The following is a 15,759-nucleotide window of genomic DNA, read 5'->3' on the forward strand; positions in this document are numbered from 1 at the left end:
GTCAGTGTTGTGAGAGGCAGACATTGCAGACAGACTGTGTGTTGTCAGTGGATAGGGTGTTTAGCAGCACTGCTACCACTAAAGATCAGAAACAATAGACTGGAGAATCAGTGGAAAACGCACACATGGGGGTGAGCACACACACACACACACGCATGTGTGTGTTTGTGTGTGTGTGTGTGTGTCCACAGAGGAGCTCAGTTTAGATGTATGAGGCTTTGTGCCCAGATATATGCCCTGCATGTGCAGATATAGGATGGAGAGGGAGAGGGAGAGGGAGAGGGAGAGGGACGGGGACAGGGACAGGGACAGGGACAGGGACAGGGACAGGGACAGGGACAGGGACATGGAGTGGGACAGGGACAGGGACAGGGACAGGGACAGGGACAGGGACAGGGACAGGGACAGGGACAGGGATAGGGATAGGGACAGGTACAGGGACAGGGACAGGGACAAGGACATGGAGAGGGACAGGGACAGGGATAGGGATAGGGATAGGGATAGGGATAGGGATAGGGACAGGGACATGGAGAGGGACAGGGGCAGGGGCAGGGACAGGGACAGGGACAGGGACAGGGACAGGGACAGGGACAGGGACAGGGACAGGGACAGGGACAGGGACAGGGACAGGGACATGGAGACGGACAGGGACAGGGACAGGGACAGGGACAGGGACAGGGACAGGGACAGGGACAGGGACAGGGATAGGGACAGGGACATAGACATGGACATGGAGAGGGACAGGGACAGGGACATGGAGACGGACAGGGACAGGGACAGGGACAGGGACAGGGACAGGGACAGGGACATGGACATGGAGAGGGACAGGGACAGGGACAGGGACAGGGACAGGGACATGGACATGGAGAGGGACAGGGACAGGGACAGGGACAGGGACAGGGACAGGGACAGGGACAGGGACAGGGACAGGGACAGGGACATGGACAGGGACATGGAGAGGGACAGGGACAGGGACAGGGACAGGGACTGGGACAGGGACAGGGACAGGGAAGAGGGACAGGGACAGGGACAGGGACATGGAGAGGGAGAGGGACAGGGACATGGAGAGGGAGAGGGACAGGGACAGGGACATGGAGAGGGAGAGGGACAGGGATATGGACAGGGACAGGGACAGGGACAGGGAAGAGGGACAGGGACAGGGAAGAGGGACAGGGACAGGTACAGGGAGAAAAACAGCTCTGTGTGACTGACACCTACAGGACACACGGTGGAATAGCTTGGAAGTCTGCAATATTTATTTCTCTGACACTCTCACGTCTCAGAGAGAGGGGGAGAGAGAGAGAGAGGCCCCAGGACAGAGAGCGAGAGAGGCCCCAGGACAGAGAGAGAGCTAACCTCCTGCCAAATGTATGACCATATTAGAGACACATATTTACACAGACCCACAAAGAATTAGAAAACAACTCAAATTTTGATTAACTCCCATATATATTGGGTGAAATACCACAATGTGCCATCTAAGCAGCAAGATGTGTGACCTGTTGCCACAAGAAAAGGGCAACCAGTGAAGAACAAACACCATTGTAAATACAACCCATATTTATGTTTATTTATTTTCCCTTTTGTACTGTAACTATTTGCACATTGTTACAACACTGTACATAGCCATAATATGAATTTTAAAAATGTCTCTATTCCTTTGGAATTTTTGTGAGTGTAATGTTTACTGTTCATTTTTGATGGTTTATTTCACTTTTGTTTATTATCTATTTCACTTGTTTCCCATGCCAATAAAGCCCTTTGCATTGAATTGAATTGAGAGAGGTAGAGACAGAGGACAGCCATGAGGGTCTAGATACAGTATATATTTATGGTTAAATAAAAGGCCCAAGGACAACCACCCCACAGAGCTGCAAAAGGATTGTGTGAGAGCTCAAGCGCTCCTCTGCTCATGTGGTGGTGGTGTTCTCCAATGGGGCTGCTCCCTCTGGTGGACGAGGTTCAGAGATGCTTTAGATTTTCTTTAGTTGATGATCTAAAAGGACACTAACGTAATACATTTACGTTTTGGTATCAGTCGCTCTAATCCAGAGCAATTTACAGTGTGTCCTGTTCTGGACTATTCGGCAGGAGTGTGGGGTGCTAAGATGTATCTTAAAAACGAACATGTCCATAACAGAGCAGTACGTTACTTTTTTTTAGGTGTCCACAAGTTTGCGCCTATACTTGTAATAACAGGGGACATGGGCTGGGAACACTGTGAGGTGAGATGGAAGGTGTGTATGGTGAGACTTTGGAATAGATTGTTGGATATGCCAACTGCCAGAATAGACTGTTGGATATGCCAACTGCCAGAATAGACTGTTGGATATGCCAACTGCCAGAATAGACTGTTGGATATGCCAACTGCCAGAATAGCTAGTAAAGTTTTTCAATGGCATCTATCCATAGGGGGAGCCTGGGCAACTGAAATGTCTGAACTTTTTCAAGTCTGACTGAGAACATCTGTACGAAAATCAAATTAAGGGAGACATACATAGATATTATTTTTTTTAAACAACTGTTGATGCAGTATGAAAAATGTATGCACTCACTAACTGTAAGTCGCTCTGGATAAGAGCATCTGCTAAATGACTCAAATGTAAATATGAAAACAAAAATGGGTGGAGGAGATTCATCAGAAACCCAAATTGAGAACCTTTTGTTTGATTAAGGGTGAATTGGTGTGTGTATATATATATATATATATATATATATATATATATATATATATATATATATATATATATATATATATTATGTATAACCTACCTAAAAGCAAGAGATCGCTATGTGCACAGGTAAGATCAGGGATATTGCCCCTGCGTATTGAAACAGGTCGGTATTGTGGTGAAATTGAAGAGGGAAGACTATGTAACAATTGTGACCTGGAAGAAATAGAGAATGAAACTCATTTTATCCTCTACTGCCCTTTCTACCACGATATACGCTTGCTCTTATTCCAGAAAGCACACCAGATATACCCTGGCATTATGTGGCTGAGTGATGAGGAGAAACTGAAACATTTTATTTTTTGTCAATTGTGTATTTCCGTTTGCGGAATGTTTAGATAAAGCCTGGAATAAAAGAAAAAGGGCTACCTATAATTACATTGTAAAAATATGTAGCTTCTTTGTGGTAAATGGCACGTGTGTATATGGGTTGTGTATAGGCATGTCTCCCATATGAATCTTCTCTTTGTGCCAGACCGGGTTGAAATGCCTTCTGTTTAATTTTTCTGTATGTATTAATCTGTTTATGTTATGTATGTATTAATCTGTTTAATGTTTCTGTATGTATTAATCTGTATATGTTTCTGTATGTATTAATCTGTATATGTTTCTGTATGTATTAATCTGTTTATGTTATGTATGTATTAATCTGTTTAATGTTTCTGTATGTATTAATCTGTATATGTTTCTGTATGTATTAATCTGTATATGTTTCTGTATGTATTAATCTGTATATGTTTCTGTATGTATTAATCTGTATATGTTTCTGTATGTATTAATCTGTTTATGTTATGTATGTATTAATCTGTTTAATGTTTCTGTATGTATTAATCTGTATATGTTTCTGTATGTATTAATCTGTATATGTTTCTGTATGTATTAATCTGTATATGTTTCTGTATGTATTAATCTGTTTATGTTTCTGTATGTATTAATCTGTTTATGTTATGTATGTATTAATCTGTTTAATGTTTCTGTATGTATTAATCTGTATATGTTTCTGTATGTATTAATCTGTATATGTTTCTGTATGTATTAATCTGTATATGTTTCTGTATGTATTAATCTGTTTATGTTTCTGTATGTATTAATCTGTTTATGTTATGTATGTATTAATCTGTTTAATGTTTCTGTATGTATTAATCTGTATATGTTTCTGTATGTATTAATCTGTATATGTTTCTGTATGTATTAATCTGTTTATGTTATGTATGTATTAATCTGTTTAATGTTTCTGTATGTATTAATCTGTATATGTTTCTGTATGTATTAATCTGTATATGTTTCTGTATGTATTAATCTGTTTATGTTATGTATGTATTAATCTGTTTAATGTTTCTGTATGTATTAATCTGTATATGTTTCTGTATGTATTAATCTGTATATGTTTCTGTATGTATTAATCTGTATATGTTTCTGTATGTATTAATCTGTTTATGTTATGTATGTATTAATCTGTTTAATGTTTCTGTATGTATTAATCTGTATATGTTTCTGTATGTATTAATCTGTTTATGTTATGTATGTATTAATCTGTATATGTTTCTGTATGTATTAATCTGTATATGTTTCTGTATGTATTAATCTGTATATGTTTCTGTATGTTTTAATCTGTTTATGTTATGTCTGTAAACTACCAGACAAGAGTTTGGACACACCTACTCATTCAATGGTTTTTCTTTATTTTCACTATTTTTTTACATTGTAGAATAATAGTGAAGACATCAGAACTATGAAATAACACATATGGAATCTTGTAGTAACCAAAAAAGAGATGAACAAATCAAATAGCCACCCTTTACCTTGATGACAGCTTTGCAAACTCTTGGCATGACACACAATTGTTTACAGACAGATTATTTCACATATAATTCACTGTATCACAATTCCAGTGGGTCAGAAGTTTACATACACTGAGTTGACTGTGCCTTTAAACAGCTTGGGAAATTCCAGAAAATGATGTCATGGCTTTAGAAGCTTCTGATAGGCGAATTGACATAATTTGAGTCAATTGGAGGTGTACCTGTGGATGTATTTCAAGGCCTACCTTCAAACTCAGTGCGTCTTTGCTTGACATCATGGGAAAATGAAAAGAAATCAGCCAAGACCTCAGAAAAAAATGTGTTGACCTCCACAAGTCGGGTTCATCCTTGGGAGCAATGTCCAAACGCCTGAAGGTACCACAGTCATCTGTACAAACAATAGTACGCAAGTATAAACACCATTGGACCACGCGGCCATCATCCCGCTCAGGAAGGAGACGCGTTCTGTCTCCTATAGATGAACATACTGTCACGTTCGTTGAAGGACGGGTCAGACCAAGGCGCAGCGTGAAATGCATACATGTTTATTATAACACACGAACAAAACAACAAAACAACGTAACGTGAAGTCCTCAGGCTAAACACAATACAAGCCTCTACACGGAACAAGATCCCACAACTAATGGTGCAAACAGGCTACTTAAGTATGATCCCCAATCAGAGACAATGAGTGACAGCTGCCTCTGATTGGGAATCACACCCGGCCAAACAGAAACAGAACAACTAGAAATAAACATAGAATATACAACATAGATCTCCACACCCTGACTCAACATACAAGAGTCCCATAAGTCAGGGTGTGACAGTACCCCCCCCCCCCCCCCCCCAAAGGTGCGGACTCCGACCGCACAAACCTGACATAACAGGGTAGGGTCCGGGTGTGACGACCACATTCTCTCAGCCTCCCTGTTGCGCCGCTGGTCAGGTCTGGACCTCGGCGCGCTGCTTCCCCTCTCCTTCCTCCCACGATGCACCAAGCCCTGTCTGGGCCCTGGTGTGGGAGACCCCGAACCTGGAGAGGGGCTGACGTCTGGGTCTGGACTGGAGCCGCTGACCGGAGCTGGACTGGGCACCGGTGGAGCGGACTGCTCTGGCTCCGGAGTGGAGCTGCAGACCAGAGCTGGACTGTGCACCGGTGGAGCGGACTGCTCTGGCTCCGGAGTGGAGCTGCTGACCAGAGTTGGACTGGACCCCGGTGGAGCGGACTGCTCTGGCTCCGGAGTGGAGCTGCTGACCGGAGCTGGGCTAGACCCCGGTGGAACGGACTGCTCTGGCTGCGGGGAGCAGGCCCGGGCCGTACCGGACTGGGAACACGCACCACTGGTCTGGTGCGGGGAGCAGGAACGGGCCGGGCCGGACTGGCGACATGCACCACTGGCCTGGTGCGAGGAACAGGAACGGGCCGGGCCGGACTGGTGACACGCACCACCTGCTTGGTGCGGGGAGCAGGAACGGGCCGGGCCGGACTGGCGACATGCACCACTGGCCTGGTGCGAGGAACAGGAATGGGCCGGGCCGGACTGACAACACGCACCACTAGTCTGGTGCGAGGAGCAGGAACGGGCCGGGCCGGACTGGCGACACGCACCACTGGCCTGGTGCGAGGAATAGGAACGGGCCGGGACGGACTAGGAACACACACCACTAGTCTGGTGCGAGGAGCAGGAACGGGCCGGGCCGGACTGGCGACATGCACCACTGGCTTGGTGCGGGGAGCAGGCACGGGCCGTTCCGGACTGGGTACACGCACCACTGGTCTGGTGTGAGGAGCAGGAACGGGCCGGGCCATACTGGCGACACGCACCACTGGCCTGGTGCGAGGAACAGGAATGGGCCGGGCCGGACTATGAACACGCACCACTAGTCTGTTGTGAGGAGCAGGAACGGGCCGGGCCGGACTGGCGACATGCGCCACTGGCCTGGTGCGAGGAACAGGAACGGGCCGGGCCTGACTGGGAACACGCACCACTAGTCTGGTGCGAGGAGCAGGAACGGGCCGGGCTGGACTGGCGACATGCACCACTGGCTTGGTGCGGGGAGCAGGCACGGGCCGTACCGGACTGGGAACACGCACCACTGGCCTGGTGCGAGGAACAGGAACTGGGCAGGCCGGACTGGGAACACGCACCACTAGTCTGGTGCGAGGAGCAGGAACGGGCTGGGCCGGACTGGCGACATGCACCACTGGCTTGGTGCGGGGAGCAGGCACGGGCCGTACCAAACAGGGAACACGCACCACTGGTCTGGTGCGAGGAGCAGGAACGGGCCGGGCCAGACTGGCGACACGCACCACTGGCCTGGTGCGAGGAACAGGAACGGGCCGGGCCGGACTATGAACACGCACCACTAGTCTGGTGTGAGGAGCAGGAACGGGCCGGGCCGGACTGGCGACATACGCCACTGGCCTGGTGCGAGGAACAGGAACGGGCCGGGCCTGACTGGGAACACGCACCACTAGTCTAGTGCGAGGAGCAGGAATGGGCCGGGCCGGACTGGCGACATGCACCACTGGCTTGGTGCGGGGAGCAGGCACGGGCCGTACCGGACTGGGAACACGCACCACTGGCCTGGTGCGAGGAACAGGAACTGGGCAGGCCGGACTGGGAACACGCACCACTAGTCTGGTGCGAGGAGCAGGAACGGGACGGGCTGGACTGGGGACACACACCACTGGCTTGGTGCGGGGAGCAGGTACGGGGCGTACCGGGCTGGCGACATGCACCACTGGCTTGGTGCGGGGAGCAGGCACGGCCCGTACCGGATTGGGAACACTTACCACTGGCTTGGTGCGAGGAACAGGAATGGGCCGGGCTGGACTGGCGACACGCACCACTGGCTTGGTGCGGGGAGCAGGCACGGGCCGTACCGGACTGGGAACTGACGTTAGAGATCTCCGACTGTACCAGTCTTTCACTCTCCGCGCCCAGTCCTCCTCCCGTGTGGACTCCTCCCTGGGCCACCACGAGTGCAGTGGTCGGGGCTCTTCTCCATCGATCCCCGACCACCATTTTAGTCACCCCAAAATGTTTTGTTGGGGCTGTCTCTCGAGCTTCCTCCTCGGCCGGCGCCTTCTGTGTTGCCATTGCTCCTCTCTAAACTGGGCCTTCACTGTCTCCTCCCAAGGACGGCGATCCATCCCAGCCTGAATCTCCTCCCATGTCCAGGATCCCTTTCCGTCCAGGATCTCCTCCCAAGTCCAGGATGTCTGCTCCTGGGCACGCTGCTTGGTCCATTTTTGGTGGGATCTTCTGTCACGTTCGTTGAAGGACGGGTCAGACCAAGGCGCAGCGTGAAATGCATACATGTTTATTATAACGATAAACACACGAACAAAACAACGTAACGTGAAGTCCTCAGGCTAAACACAATACAAGCCTATACACGGAACAAGATCCCACCACTAATGATCACAAACAGGCTACTTAAGTATGATCCCCAATCAGAGACAACGAGCGACAGCTGCCTCTGATTGGGAATCACACCCGGCCAAACAGAAACAGAACAACTAGAAATAAACATAGAATATACAACATAGATCTCCACACCCTGACTCAACATACCAGAGTCCCATAAGTCAGGGTGTGACACATACTTTGGTGCGAAAACTGCAAATCAATCCCAGAACAACAACAAACGACCTTGTGAAGATGCTGGACAAAACAGGTACAAAAGTCTCTATATCCACAGCAAAACGAGTCCTATATCGACATAACCTGAAAGGCCGCTCAGCAAGGAAGAAGCCACTGCTCCAAAACCGCCATAAAAAAGCCAGACTACGGTTTGTAACTGCACATGGGGACAAAGAGTAGAACTGTTTGGCCATAATGACCATCGTTATGTTTGGAGGAAAAAGGGGGACGCTTGTAGCCTGTTTACCCTCTCACATAAAGCTAAATAAAACAATGCATAAAAGTGTTGTAAAATATTACCATTGTGGCATTCTTGATGGCAAGATTATAAAAATATAAAACTAATTTTACAAGGTGGTGGTGCAGAATGTGATGGGTCTCCGGTGGATCGCCAGTGAAGCTGTCAGGTGTCAGTGTGCAGCGTTAGGACGGAGTCAGGCGCAGGACACAGAACTGAGTGATAGACAAACTTTACTTTAAAAACAACAAATCTAATTTCCACGCAGGGAAATAACATCTGTCACGGTCGTTGAAGGACGGGTCAGACAAAGGCGCAGCGTGAAATGCATACATGTTTATTCATTAAAATAAACACACGAACAAAAACAACAAAACAACGTAACGTGAAGTCCTCAGGCTAAACACAATACAAGCCTAAACACGGAACAAGATCCCACAACCATAGTAGGCAACTGGGCTACCTAAGTATGATCCCCAATCAGAGACAACGAGCGACAGCTGTCTCTGATTGGGAATCACACCCGGCCAAACATAGAAAACCAATACCTAGATTCTACACATAGAAAACATAACATAGATACTAAACATGCACGCCCTGACCAAACTAACCAGAGTTCTATAGGTCAGGGCGTGACAGTACCCCCCCTCCCCCCCCCCCCCCAAAGGTGCGGACTCCGGCTTCGGGCGTGACGTCTCCTCCCTTACTGACTCCACTGGCCTGGTGCGAGGAATAGGAACGGGCCGGGCCGGACTGGGAACACGCACCACTAGTCTGGTGCGTGGAACAGGAAAAGGCCGGGCCGGACTATGAACATGCACCACTAGTCTGGTGTTAGGAGCAGGAACGGGCCGGGCCGGACTGGCGACATGCACCACTGACCTGGTGCGAGGAAAAGGAACGGGCCGGGCCGGACTGGCGACATGCACCACTGGCTTGGTGCGGGGAGCAGGCACGGGCCGTACTGGACTGGGAAACACGCACCACTGGCCTGGTGCGAGGAACAGGAACTGGCCGGGCCGGACTGGGAACACGCACCACTAGTCTGGTGCGAGGAGCAGGAACGGGCCGGGCCGGACTGGGGACACACACCACTGGCTTGATGCGGGGAGCAGGTACGGGGCGTACCGGGCTGGCGATATGCACCACATGCTTGGTGCGGGGAGCAGGCACGGCCCGTACCGGATTGGGAACACGCACCACTGGCTTGGTGAGAGGAACAGGAATGGGCCGGGCTGGACTGGTGACATGCACCACTGGCTTGGTGCGGAGAGCAGGCACGGGCCGTACCGGACTGGAAACACGCACCACTGGTCTGGTGCGAGGAGCAGGAACGGGCCGGGCCGGACTGGCGACACGCACCACTGGCCTGGTGCGAGGAACAGGAACGGGCCGTACCGGACTGGGAACACGCACCACTGGTCTGCTGCGAGGAGCAGGAACGGGCCGGGCCGGACTGGCGACACGCACCACTGGCCTGGTGCGAGGAACAGGAACGGGCCGGGCCGGACTGGGAACACGCACCACTGGCTTGGTGCGAGACGCAGGCATGAGGTGTACCGGACTGGGAACTGACGTTAGAGATCTCCGACTTTACAAGTCTTTCACTCCCCGCACCCAGTCCTCCTCCCGTGAGGACTCCTCCCTGGGCCCCCACGAGTGCAGTGGTCGGGGCTCTTCTCCATCGATCCCCGACCACCATTTTAGTCCCCCCAAAATGTTTTTTTGGGGCTGTCTCTCGAGCTTCCTCCTCGGCCGGCGCCTTCTGTGATGCCGTTGCTCCTCTCTAATCTGGGCCTTCACTGTCTCCTCCCAAGGACAGCGATCCATCCCAGCCTGAATCTCCTCCCATGTCCAGGATCCCTTTCCGTCCAGGATCTCCTCCCATGTCCAGGATGTCGGCTCCTGGGCACGCTGCTTGGTCCATTTTTGGTGGGATCTTCTGTCACGTTCGTTGAAGGACGGGTCAGACCAAGGCGCAGCGTGAAATGCATACATGTTTATTATAACGATAAACACACGAACAAAACAACAAAACAACGTAACGTGAAGTCCTCAGGCTAAACACAATACAAGCCTATACAGGAACAAGATCCCACCACTAATGATCACAAACAGGCTACTTAAGTATGATCCCCAATCAGAGACCACGAGCGACTGCTGCCTCTGATTGGGAATCACACCCGGCCTAACATAGAAGTAGAACAACTAGAACTAAACATAGAATATACAACATAGATCTCCACACCCTGACTCAGCATACAAGAGTCCCATAAGTCAGGGTGTGACACATACTTTGGTGCGAAAACTGCAAATCAATCCCAGAACAACAACATACGACCTTGTGAAGATGCTGGACAAAACAGGTACAAAAGTATCTATATCCACAGTAAAACGAGTCCTATATCGACATAACCTGAAAGGCCGCTCAGCAAGGAAGAAGCCACTGCTCCAAAACCACCATAAAAAAGCCAGACTACGGTTTGCAACTGCACATGGGGACAAAGATCTTACTTTTTGGAGAAATGTCCTCTGGTCTGATGAAACAAAAAGTAGAACTGTTTGGCCATAATGACCATCGTTATGTTTGGAGGGAAAAGGGGTTGCTTGTAGCCTGTTTACCCCTCTAAATAACTAACTAGCTAAATAAAACAACGCATAAAAGTGTTGTAAAATATTACCATTGTGGCATTCTTGATGGCAAGATTATAAAAATATAAAACTCATTTTACAAGGTGGTGGTGCAGAATGTGATGGGTCTCCGGTGGATCGCCAGTGAAGCTGTCAGGTGTCAGTGTGCAGCGGTAGGACGGAGTCAGGTGCAGGACACAGAACTGAGTAATAGACAAACTTTACTCGAAAAACAACAAATCTAATTTCCACGCAGGGAAATAACATCTGTCACGGTCGTTGAAGGACGGGTCAGACCAAGGCGCAGCGTGAAATGCATACATGTTTATTTATTAAAATAAACACACGAGCAAAAACAACAAAACAACGTAACGTGAAGTCCTCAGGCTAAACACAATACAAGCCTAAACACGGAACAAGATCCCACAACCATAGTAGGCAACTGGGCTACCTAAGTATGATCCCCAATCAGAGACAACGATGGACAGCTGTCTCTGATTGGGAATCACACCCGGACGAAACATAGAAAACCAATACCTAGATTCTACACATAGAAAACATAACATAGATACTAAACATGCACGCCCTGACCTAACTAACTAGAGTTCTATAGGTCAGGGCGTGACAACATCAGCTCACAGCAGTATAAACACCAAACAAAGAACAATCACGCACAACAACGTGAGGGAACCAGAGGGCTAAATAGGGAAACAAATTAACGTGATGGGAACCAGGTGTGTACAATACAGACAAAACAATTGGAAAACAGAAACGTAGATCGGTGGCAGCTAGAAAGCCGGTGACGACGACCGCCGAACGCCGACCGCCCAAGGAGAGGCACTAACTTCGGCGGAAGTCGTGACAGAAGCCTGGACCTCCTCCTCGGTGTTTCACACCCCCCGTCTCATGCCCTACCTGGGGGGGTACCCTGGGTATCACTATCCGTCGTGGAGAGATACCGGCCTAAGGGACTACCTGCTTAGCATCCGCCCCGACGACCAACCTGCCAATAACCCCGGAAACAGCAATGTTAGGTAGGATTTTTTACCCCATTCTAACGATTTTATTTCACTCCTTCATTACTTTATACATTATGTTTATCTACTATCATTTAAAAGTTTTTTTTTTTTTTTTTTTTTTAATACCTACATTGCTTATTATAAATACCCCCAAAAAATGTTATTCCTCTATAACACTTCCTTCTCTGTTCTGGTAAGGTGAGACAGCTCTGGGAGGCTGTGTTTGGGTGCAGGTTCGGTGCAGGTTGGGTGGAGGCTGCGGGTGGTGTGCGTACAGGACAGGAGGACTTGAGGGATGTGGAGACCAACTATGGGCACGTGTCTGAGCTCAGACCAGGGTATAATGTGGCCGTGTCACTCTGACCCATGTCCTGCATGACGTACTGCAGTGTGTGCCAAGGAGAGGACCTTTCAGTGGGCACCGCTGTGCCAGCCTACAGAGACTGGAGCTCTGGCAGGTGGCTTACATTCACACACACATACAGTGAGGAAAAAAAGTATTTGATCCCCTGCTGATTTTGTACGTTTGCCCACTGACAAAGACATGATCAGTCTTTAAATTTAATGGTAGGTATCTTTGAACAGTGAGAGACAGAATAACAAACAAAAAATCCAGAAAAACGTATGACAGAAATGTTATAAATTGATTTGCATTTTAATGAGGGAAATAAGTAGTGACCCCTCTGCAAAACATGACTTAGTACTTGGTGGCAAAACCCTTGTTGGCAATCACAGAGGTCAGACGTTTCTTGTAGTTGGCCACCAGGTTTGCACACATCTCAGGAGGGATTTTGTCCCACTCCTCTGTGCACATCTTCTCCAAGTCATTAAGATTTCGAGCCTGACATTTGGCAACTCAAACCTTCAGCCCCCTCCACAGATTTTCTAAGGGATTAAGGTCTGGAGACTGTCTAGGCCACTCCAGGACCTTAATGTGCTTCTTCTTGAGCCACTCCTTTGTTGCCTTGGCCGTGTGTTTTGGGTCATTGTCATGCTGGAATACCCATCCACGACCCATTTTCAATGCCCTGGCTGAGGGAAGGAGGTTCTCACTCAAGATTTGAACGTACATGGCCCCGTCCATCATCCCTTTGATGCGGTGAAGTTGTCCTGTCCCCTTAGCAGAAAAACACCCCCAAAGCATAATGTTTCCACCTCCATGTTTGACGGTGGGGATGGTGTTCTTGGGGTCATAGGCAGCATTCCTCCTCCTCCAAACACGGCGAGTTGAGTTGATGCCAAAGAGGTCCATTTTGGTCTCATCTGACCACAACACTTTCATCCAGTTCTCCTCTAAATCATTCAGATGTTCATTGGCAAACTTCAGACGGGCCTGTATATGTGCTTTCTTGAGCAGGGGGACCTTGCGGGCGCTGCAGGATTTCAGTCCTTCACGGCGTAGTGTGTTACCAATGGTTTTCTTGGTGACTATGGTCCCAGCTGCCTTGAGATCATTGACAAAATCCTCCCGTGTAGTTCTGGGCTGATTCCTCACCGTTCTCATGATCATTGCAACTCCACGAGGTGAGATCTTGCATGGAGCCCCAGGCCGAGGGAGATTGAGAGTTATTTTGTGTTTCTTCCATTTGCGAATAATCGCACCAACTGTTGTCACCTTCTCACCAAGGTGCTTGGTGATGGTCTTGTAGCCCATTCCAGCCTTGTGTAGGTCTACAATCTTGTCCCTGACATCCATGGAGAGCTCTTTGGTCTTGGCCATGGTGGAGAATTTGGAATCTGATTGATTGATTGCTTCTGTGGACAGGTGTCTTTTATACAGGTAACAAACTGAGATTAGGAGCACTCCCTTTAAGAGTGTGCTCCTAATCTCAACTCGTTACCTGTATAAAAGACACCTGGGAGCCAGAAATCTTTCTGATTGAGAGGGGGTCAAATACTTATTTCCCTCATTAAAATGCAAATCAATTTATAACATTTTTGACATGCGTATTTCTGGATTTTTGTTTTGTTATTCTGTCTCTCACTGTTCAAATAAACCTACCATTAAAATTAAAATTATAGACTGATCATTTCTTTGTCAGTGGGCAAACGTACAAAATCAGCAGGGGATCAAATACTTTTTTCCCTCACTGTAGGCACACAGGTCCAGACGGAAACTTTGCCAACTGTTTACTTCTGTTTACTTTTTTCTTTGTCAAGGTCCGCTGACTACATACTGTATTTCTCTACATCCTCTCCCTCCTTCCCTCTCTTCCCTCCTTCCCTCCATCCCCCTCCTCTGGTCAGCTGGTCCATTACCTGGAGAGGGTTAACTTCACCACGGGGTGGGAGCGTGCAGTTGGAGAATCTGGGTGTGGTCGACGAATCAGCCCCCGCAGGAACAGAGCTCAAACTGGACGAGGATAAAAGTTGAGTCACAAAAGGTCATTTGAAAAGTGATATAGCATATTTCACTACTGAAAAAGTAACATTGTAAACCATTGGTCCGTTCCAAGGAACTGTGAGATTGTAGAATACACATTCAATTGTATGTTACCTCTCGGTATATAGTTGACGAGCTATATGTCCGAAGTAGCCTCTCATTGAATATCTGCAACTCAAGGTAGCACAAATTTAGGAAGGAAAATAAAGGAAAAGAAGCGACGGAAGCATGCTTTAGGGTAGTTTTCATGTGTGTGTGAGAGAAAGAGAGTGTGTGTGTGTGAGAGAAAGAGAGTGTGTGTGTGCGCAATGAAAGATGTCTCTGCTGTGTTTCAGCTGTGTGGATTGTGCAGAGAGTTATATGCTCGACTCATGCTTTGATAAGATTTTATGTTAGATATATATACATACAGTGGGGAAAAAAAGTATTTAGTCAGCCACCAATTGTGCAAGTTCTCCCACTTAAAAAGATGAGAGAGGCCTGTAATTTTCATCATAGGTACATGTCAACTATGACAGACAAAATGAGGAAAAAAAATCCAGAAAATCACATTGTAGGATTTTTTATGAATTTATTTGCAAATTATGGTGGAAAATAAGTATTTGGTCAATAACAAAAGTTTCTCAATACTTTGTTATATACCCTTTGTTGGCAATGACACAGGTCAAACGTTTTCTGTAAGTCTTCACAAGGTTTTCACACACTGTTGCTGGTATTTTGGCCCATTCCTCCATGCAGATCTCCTCTAGAGCAGTGATGTTTTGGGGCTGTCGCTGGGCAACACGGACTTTCAACTCCCTCCAAAGATTTTCTATGGGGTTGAGATCTGGAGACTAGCTAGGCCACTCCAGGACCTTGAAATGCTTCTTACGAAGCCACTCCTTCGTTGCCCGGGCGGTGTGTTTGGGATCATTGTCATACTGAAAGACCCAGCCACATTTCATCTTCAATGCCCTTGCTGATGGAAGGAGGTTTTCACTCAAAATCTCACGATACATGGCCCCATTCATTATTTCCTTTACACGGATCAGTCGTCCTGGTCCCTTTGCAGAAAAACAGCCCCAAAGCATGATGTTTCCACCCCCATGCTTCACAGTAGGTATGGTGTTCTTTGGATGCAACTCAGCATTCTTTGTCCTCCAAACACGACGAGTTGAGTTTTTACCAAAAAGTTATATTTTGGTTTCATCTGACCATATGACATTCTCCCAATCCTCTTCTGGATCATCCAAATGCACTCTAGTAAACTTCAGATGGGCCTGGACATGTACTGGCTTAAGCAGGGGGACACGTCTTGCACTGCA

The sequence above is a fragment of the Coregonus lavaretus genome (genome assembly GCF_964263955.1).
Source record: "Coregonus lavaretus genome assembly, contig: HAP1_SCAFFOLD_553, whole genome shotgun sequence".
NCBI classification, from domain to species: Eukaryota; Metazoa; Chordata; class Actinopteri; order Salmoniformes; family Salmonidae; genus Coregonus; species Coregonus lavaretus.